This window comes from Bufo bufo, chromosome 6 (assembly GCF_905171765.1).
Source record: "Bufo bufo chromosome 6, aBufBuf1.1, whole genome shotgun sequence".
Taxonomy (NCBI): Eukaryota; Metazoa; Chordata; class Amphibia; order Anura; family Bufonidae; genus Bufo; species Bufo bufo.
In genome coordinates this window covers 9536011-9543345 of record NC_053394.1, presented here as the reverse complement: position 1 = coordinate 9543345, position 7335 = coordinate 9536011, and positions in this window count along the sequence as shown.

Sequence of the window (7335 nt, the reverse complement as noted above, 5' to 3'; positions counted from 1 at the left end):
GGCAGAATACCCCATTTGTGCCACTGTTAGGACTAAGGGAAAACAAATTATCGTGAGAAATTAACGAGTTCATACCCCTGTGATGTCACTTCCTGGAATCTGTGGTGGCGGCTCCGGGCACCAGCAGCAGTGTTCATACCCCTGTGATGTCACTTCCTGGAATCTGTGGTGGCGGCTCCGGGCACCGGCAGCAGTGTTCATACCCCTGTGATGTCACTTCCTGGAATCTGTGGTGGCGGCTCCGGGCACCGGCAGCAGTGTTCATACCCCTGTGATGTCACTTCCTGAAATCTGTGGCGGCGGCTCCGGCAGCAGTGTTCATACCCCTGTGATGTCACTTCCTGGAATCTGTGGTGGCGGCTCCGGCAGCAGTGTTCATACCCCTGTGATGTCACTTCCTGGAATCTGTGGTGGCGGCTCCGGGCACCGGCAGCAGTGTTCATACCCCTGTGATGTCACTTCCTGGAATCTGTGGTGGCGGCTCCGGGCACCGGCAGCAGTGTTCATACCCCTGTGATGTCACTTCCTGAAATCTGTGGCGGCGGCTCCGGCAGCAGTGTTCATACCCCTGTGATGTCACTTCCTGGAATCTGTGGACTGTTATTTTATGATGTCATAAGTGGGTTACACATTTGCATATGCTTTAATCTTTAACCCCTTAGTGACCAGGCCTGTTTAGGCTTAACGGACAAGCGACTATTTTAACCCTCACCTTCCAAGAGCTGTGCGTTTTTATTTCTCCATTGATGTAGTGTAGGATTGCATGTTTTTCGCAGGGTGAGTTATATTTTTACAAAAAGAACACCTCCGCCACGGATTTCCATTTTGCACCGTTCACTTTGCGGCACACGAGACGTGTTCACCTCATTCTGCGCTCTGTGCAATTATGGTAATAATAGACGCTTGACTGTTATTCCATTTATTTGAAGCTGGACAAACAAAAAACAGCGATTCTGGCACCATTTTTATTATTATTTTTTCTACAGCATTCATTAAACACGATCATTTAATGGTTTGGATCATAACAGACGCATCGATACAAATTATCTGCTCTTTTTATATTACTTTTTGACTAAAGAAAGCCTTTTAGGGTTTTGTTTTTTATTTAAAAAGGTTTTCTGAGACTTTTCTACTGATGACCTATGGGTGGGGGTCTGACACCCAGGACCCCTGACAATCAGCTGTTTGAGAAGACACTGGGCACCGCAGCCTTCTCTCTCTCCACAGCGCCGTACGTTGTATAGTGGCCGTGCTTGGTATCGCGCCCAGCCACATTCACTTCTATGGGGCTGAGCTGCGCCTAGGCCACGTGACCGATGAACGTGACGTCACATGAACTAGGAAAAGCTGCGGCAATCACAGGAGCGCCAGTGCCTTCTCAAACCGCTGATCGGCGGGGGTCCCGGGTGTCGGACCCCCACTGATCAGATACTGATGAACTAACCAGAGGATAGGTTGAGACACAACCCTGAAATTTAACAAACTGTGGGTGTTCTGAGAGGTAGTCCAGTATCCAATGTGACCTGTGGTGGTCCACTCCTGCCATCTCCAGCTTGTCCCTCAGAAGTCCAGGTTGGATGGTGTTAAAAGCACAGGAGAGTGCTTCCAGGCCTCTCCAGGTGAGTTAGAGCTCGGTGTAGGAGGTAGATGATGCCAGGCTGGTAGGCAAACTGCAGCGGATCCAATGAAGACCTCACCAGGGGGTGAAGATGGTTGAGAACCAGCCTCTCGAGGGTCTTCATCAAGTGTGAGGTCAGTGCTACCGGCCTGTAGCTGCTGAGGTCTTTTGGGTGTGAGGTCTGCAGCACGCCAGACCTGCAGGGTATAGCGAAGCGAGGTCACGGTTATAAGCAATCGAGGGCTACTCACTGTATTGGAGGAGAACCCTGGGCAGGCATGCGGCCGTGAAGGAGAGGTAGACACAGTTCCTCTGGGGCACACTCGGTATGTAGGGACCAGGCCTGATGGTGGATGAGGTGCCCTGGATGTTACAGGTATTTTGAGTGCCTGGGGCAAGGTCCCTGTTGGATTCGTGACGCCAGTGCCTGTAACGGTGGCACACCGATTTATAGGAGGAATAACTGAGTACTCAGTGGATAAACCAAACGTTGCTTTACTTGGTGAACACAGTCCAACTTTGTACATACAGTTAGTGATGATAATGCAGTCCCTTGAACAATACTTCACAAGCAGGTAGACTTTAAATAGTGGCAGGTATTAAATCATGCAAGATACTTGGAGGGCACAACGGTTAATGCTTTGCAGTGCAATGCTGCTCTATCCCCTTCAGCTATTCTAGCTGGCTGGATCCCAAGGCCCGGATGCCTAAATGCTGGCTTTAATCCTTGGTATATAAATCCTCTCTCCAGTATTGGCGCTTACTGTGCTGTCCTGCAACTGGGGTGTCTTCAGAGCTAACTAAGGCTCTCTTGATCCGCAGGTAGGCTAGGATCCCTCTACTAGCCTCCTGGTAACAACTAGAAGCCTGGGCTGTCTAGCTGCATGTCAGGAGGAGGCCGTCAGCTTGTCCCTGGCTGGTGCCTTCTAACTTATGTCTCAGCAGACTCCTGACTAGTCTGAACTCCCTCTCCCTGTCTGGGCCTAGACCCTTATACTAGGGGCTCCCTATCTCCCTCTAGTGTCTGGGATGTCTAACTACACCCAACTAGGCCTGCTATTGCATCATACAGGGGAACATTGCATATAAAACACATTAGAAAATACATAAAATGCATAATAAAATATAACATTTCTGTCCCTTGTGAGTAGGAGGAACGCGCACACCAATTGACCCTTGTGTAGTGCCCACCTTTACCTAGTGGGACACTACAGGTCTTTGGCACTGGTACCACACAGGAGGTCTTCCCCAGCCTCAGGTACATGTAGAACATATGACCCATGATGCCACACGGTTGGTCTGAGCAGCACTTCAGGAGCCTGGAGCTGATGCCGTCTGGTCCTGCAGCTTTACGCACCTTGATTTTCTGTAGTTCCTTCCTCACCTGGAGTTTGGCGAAGGACAAGGTGGGCGTGAGAACGATGGAGTCCTCTGGTGTAGGGGGAGAACGATGGAGTCCTCTGGTGTAGGGGGAGAACGATGGAGTCCTCTGGTGTAGGGGGAGAGTGGTGGTAGGTTGCTCAGAGGTGAAGAGGCAGTGATGGTAGTGGTGGGGGAAGAAGATGGGGGGGGGGGGGGGTGTTTGTAGCAGCATGGGGGATTGGGTCAGGGGAGGGGGTATCTGGTCAAACCTATGGAAGAACTTGTTCAACTCATTACCTGACCTGAGATGGTTTTCAGGCTTTCCAGACCCCGCGTGTGTTATCCTGCTGCAGCTGCTCCTCCATCGTCTTCCTGTAGACGGGTTTCCCCTCTATCATCTTCCTTCTCAGCTCCTTCTGCACAGTTTTAAGCTCCTCCTTGTTTCCAGACTTATGAGGGGATTCCTGTGCTCACTCACTGTGGGGGTCTGCCATTATGAGGGGGATTCCTGCGCTCACTCACTGTGGGGGTCTGCCATTATGGGGGATTCCTGTGCTCACTCACTGTGGGGGTCTGCCATTATGAGGGGATTCCTGCACTCACTCACTGTGGGGGTCTGCCATTATGAGGGGATTCCTGCGCTCACTCACTGTGGGGGTCTGCCATTATGGGGGGATTCCTGCGCTCACTCACTGTGGGGGTCTGCCATTATGAGGGGATTCCTGCGCTCACTCACTGTGGGGGTCTGCCATTATGGGGGATTCCTGCGCTCACTCACTGTGGGGGTCTGCCATTATGAGGGGATTCCTGCGCTCACTCACTGTGGGGGTTTGCCATTATGAGGGGGATTCCTGCGCTCACTCACTGTGGGGGTCTGCCATTATGAGGGGATTCCTTCGCTCACTCACTGTGGGGGTCTGCCATTATGAGGGGATTCCTGCGCTCACTCACTGTGGGGGTCTGCCATTATGGGGGGATTCCTGCACTCACTCACTGTGGGGGTCTGCCATTATGAGGGGATTCCTGCGCTCACTCACTGTGGGGGTCTGCCATTATGAGGGGATTCCTTCGCTCACTCACTGTGGGGGTCTGCCATTATGGGGGGATTCCTGCACTCACTCACTGTGGGGGTCTGCCATTATGAGGGGATTCCTGCGCTCACTCACTGTGGGGGTCTGCCATTATGAGGGGGATTCCTGTGCTCACTCACTGTGGGGGTCTGCCATTATGAGGGGATTCCTTCGCTCACTCACTGTGGGGGTCTGCCATTATGGGGGGATTCCTGCACTCACTCACTGTGGGGGTTTGCCATTATGAGGGGTTTCCTGCGCTCACTCACTGTGGGGGTCTGCCATTATGGGAGGATTCCTTCGCTCTCTCACTGTGGGGGTCTGCCATTATGGGGGGATTCCTGCACTCATTTACTGTGGGGGTCTGCCATTATGAGGGGATTCCTGCGCTCACTCACTGTGGGGGTCTGCCATTATGAGGGGGATTCCTGCGCTCACTCACTGTGGGGGTCTGCCATTATGGGGGGATTCCTGCACTCACTCACTGTGGGGGTCTGCCATTATGAGGGGATTCCTTCGCTCACTCACTGTGGGGGTCTGCCATTATGGGGGATTCCTGCACTCACTCACTGTGGGGGTCTGCCATTATGAGGGGATTCCTGCGCTCACTCACTGTGGGGGTCTGCCATTATGAGGGGGATTCCTGCGCTCACTCACCTTGGGGGTCTGCCATTATGGGGGGATTCCTGCACTCACTCACTGTGGGGGTCTGCCATTATGGGGGGATTCCTGCACTCACTCACTGTGGGGGTTTTCCATTATGAGGGGATTCCTGCGCTCACTCACTGTGGGGGTCTGCCATTATGGGGGGATTCCTGCACTCACTCACTGTGGGGGTCTGCCATTATGAGGGGATTCCTGCGCTCACTCACTGTGGGGGTCTGCCATTATGGGGGGATTCCTGCACTTACTCACTGTGGGGGTTTGCAATTATGAGGGGATTCCTGCGCTCACTCACTGTGGGGATCTGCCATTATGAGGGGATTCCTGCGCTCACTCACTGTGGAGGTCTGCCTCCAGTCACTCACTGTGGGGGTCTGCCATTATGAGGGGGATTCCTGTGCTCACTCACTGTGGGGGTCTGCCATTATGGGGGGATTCCAGCGCTCACTCACTGTGGGGGTCTGCCATTATGGGGGATTCCTGCACTCACTCACTGTGGGGGTCTGCCATTATGGGGGGATTCCTGTGCTCACTCACTGTGGGGGTCTGCCATTATGGGGGATTTCTGTGCTCACTCACTGTGGGGGTCTGTCATTATGGGGGGATTCCTCCACTCACTCACTGTGGGGGTCTGCCATTATGGGGGGATTCCTGCACTCACTGTAGGGGTCTGTCATTATGGGGGGGATTCCTGCGCTCACTCACTGTGGGGGTCTGCCATTATGGGGGGATTCCTGCACTCACTCACTGTGCGGGTTTGCCATTATGGGGGGATTCTTACGCTTACTTACTGTGGGGGTCTGCCATTATGGGGGGATTCCTGTGCTCACTCACTGTGGGGGTCTGCCATTATGGGGGGATTCCTGCACTCACTCACTGTGGGGGTCTGCCATTATGAGGGGATTCCTGCGCTCACTCACTGTGGGGGTCTGTCATTATGGGGGGATTCCTGCACTCACTCACTGTGGGGGTCTGCCATTATGGGGGGATTCCTGCACTCACTGTGGTGGTCTGTCATTATGGGGGGATTCCTGTGCTCACTCACTGTGGGGGTCTGCCATTATGGGGGATTCCTGCACTCACTCGCTGTGGGGGTCTGCCATTATGAGGGGATTCCTTCGCTCACTCACTGTGGGGGTCTGCCATTATGGGGGATTCCTGCACTCACTGTGGGGGTTTGCCATTATGAGGGGATTCCTGCGCTTACTCACTGTGGTGGTCTGCCATTATGAGGGGATTCCTTCGCTCACTCACTGTGGGGGTCTGCCATTATGGGGGGATTCCTGCACTCACTCACTGTGGGGTCTACCATTATGAGGGGATTCCTGCGCTCACTCACTGTGGGGATCTGCCATTATGAGGGGATTCCTGCGCTCACTCACTGTGGGGGTCTGCCGTTATAAGGGGATTCCTGCGCTTACTCACTTTGGGGGTCATTATGAGGGGATTCCTGCGCTCACTCACTGTGGGGGTCTGCCATTATGAGGGGATTCCTTCGCTCACTCACTGTGGGGGTCTGCCATTATGGGGGGATTCCTGCACTTACTCACTGTGGGGGTTTGCCATTATGAGGGGATTCCTGCGCTTACTCACTGTGGGGGTCTGCCATTATGAGGGGATTCCTTCGCTCACTCACTGTGGGGGTCTGCCATTATGGGGGGATTCCTTCACTCACTGTGGGGGTCTGCCATTATGAGGGGATTCCTGCACTCAATCACTGTGGGGGGTTTGCCATTATGAGGGGATTCCTGCGCTTACTCACTGTGGGGGTCTGCCATTATGAGGGGATTCCTTCGCTCACTCACTGTGGGGGTCTGCCATTATGGGGGGATTCCTGCACTCACTCACTGTGGGGTCTGCCATTATGAGGGGATTCCTGGCTCACTCACTGTGGGGATCTGCCATTATGAGGGGATTCCTGCGCTCACTCACTGTGGGGGTCTGCCATTATGAGGGGATTCCTGCACTCACTCACTGTGGGGGTCTGCCATCATGAGGGGGATTCCTGCGCTCACTCACTGTGGGGGTCTGCCATTATGAGGGGATTCCTTCCCTCACTCACTGTGGGGGTCTGCCATTATGGGGGGATTCCTGCACTCACTCACTGTGGGGGTCTGCTATTATGGGGGGATTCCTGCACTCACTCACTGTGGGGGTTTGCCATTATGAGGGGATTCCTGCGCTCACTCACTGTGGGGGTCTGCCATTACGAAGGGATTCCTGCGCTCACTCACTGTGGGGGTCTGCCATTATGGGGGGATTCCTGCACTTACTCACTGTGGGTGTTTGCAATTATGAGGGGATTCCTGCACTCACTCACTGTGGGGGTCTGCCATTACGAAGGGATTCCTGCGCTCACTCACTGTGGGGGTCTGCCATTATGGGGGGATTCCTGCACTTACTCACTGTGGGTGTTTGCAATTATGAGGGGATTCCTGCGCTCACTCACTGTGGGGGTCTGCCATTATGAGGGGATTCCTGCGCTCACTCACTGTGGGGGTCTGCCATTATGAGGGGATTCCTGCGCTCACTCACTGTGGGGGTCTGCCTGCAGTCACTCACTGTGGGGGTCTGCCATTATGAGGAGATTCCTGCGCTCACTCACTGTGGGGGTCTGCCATT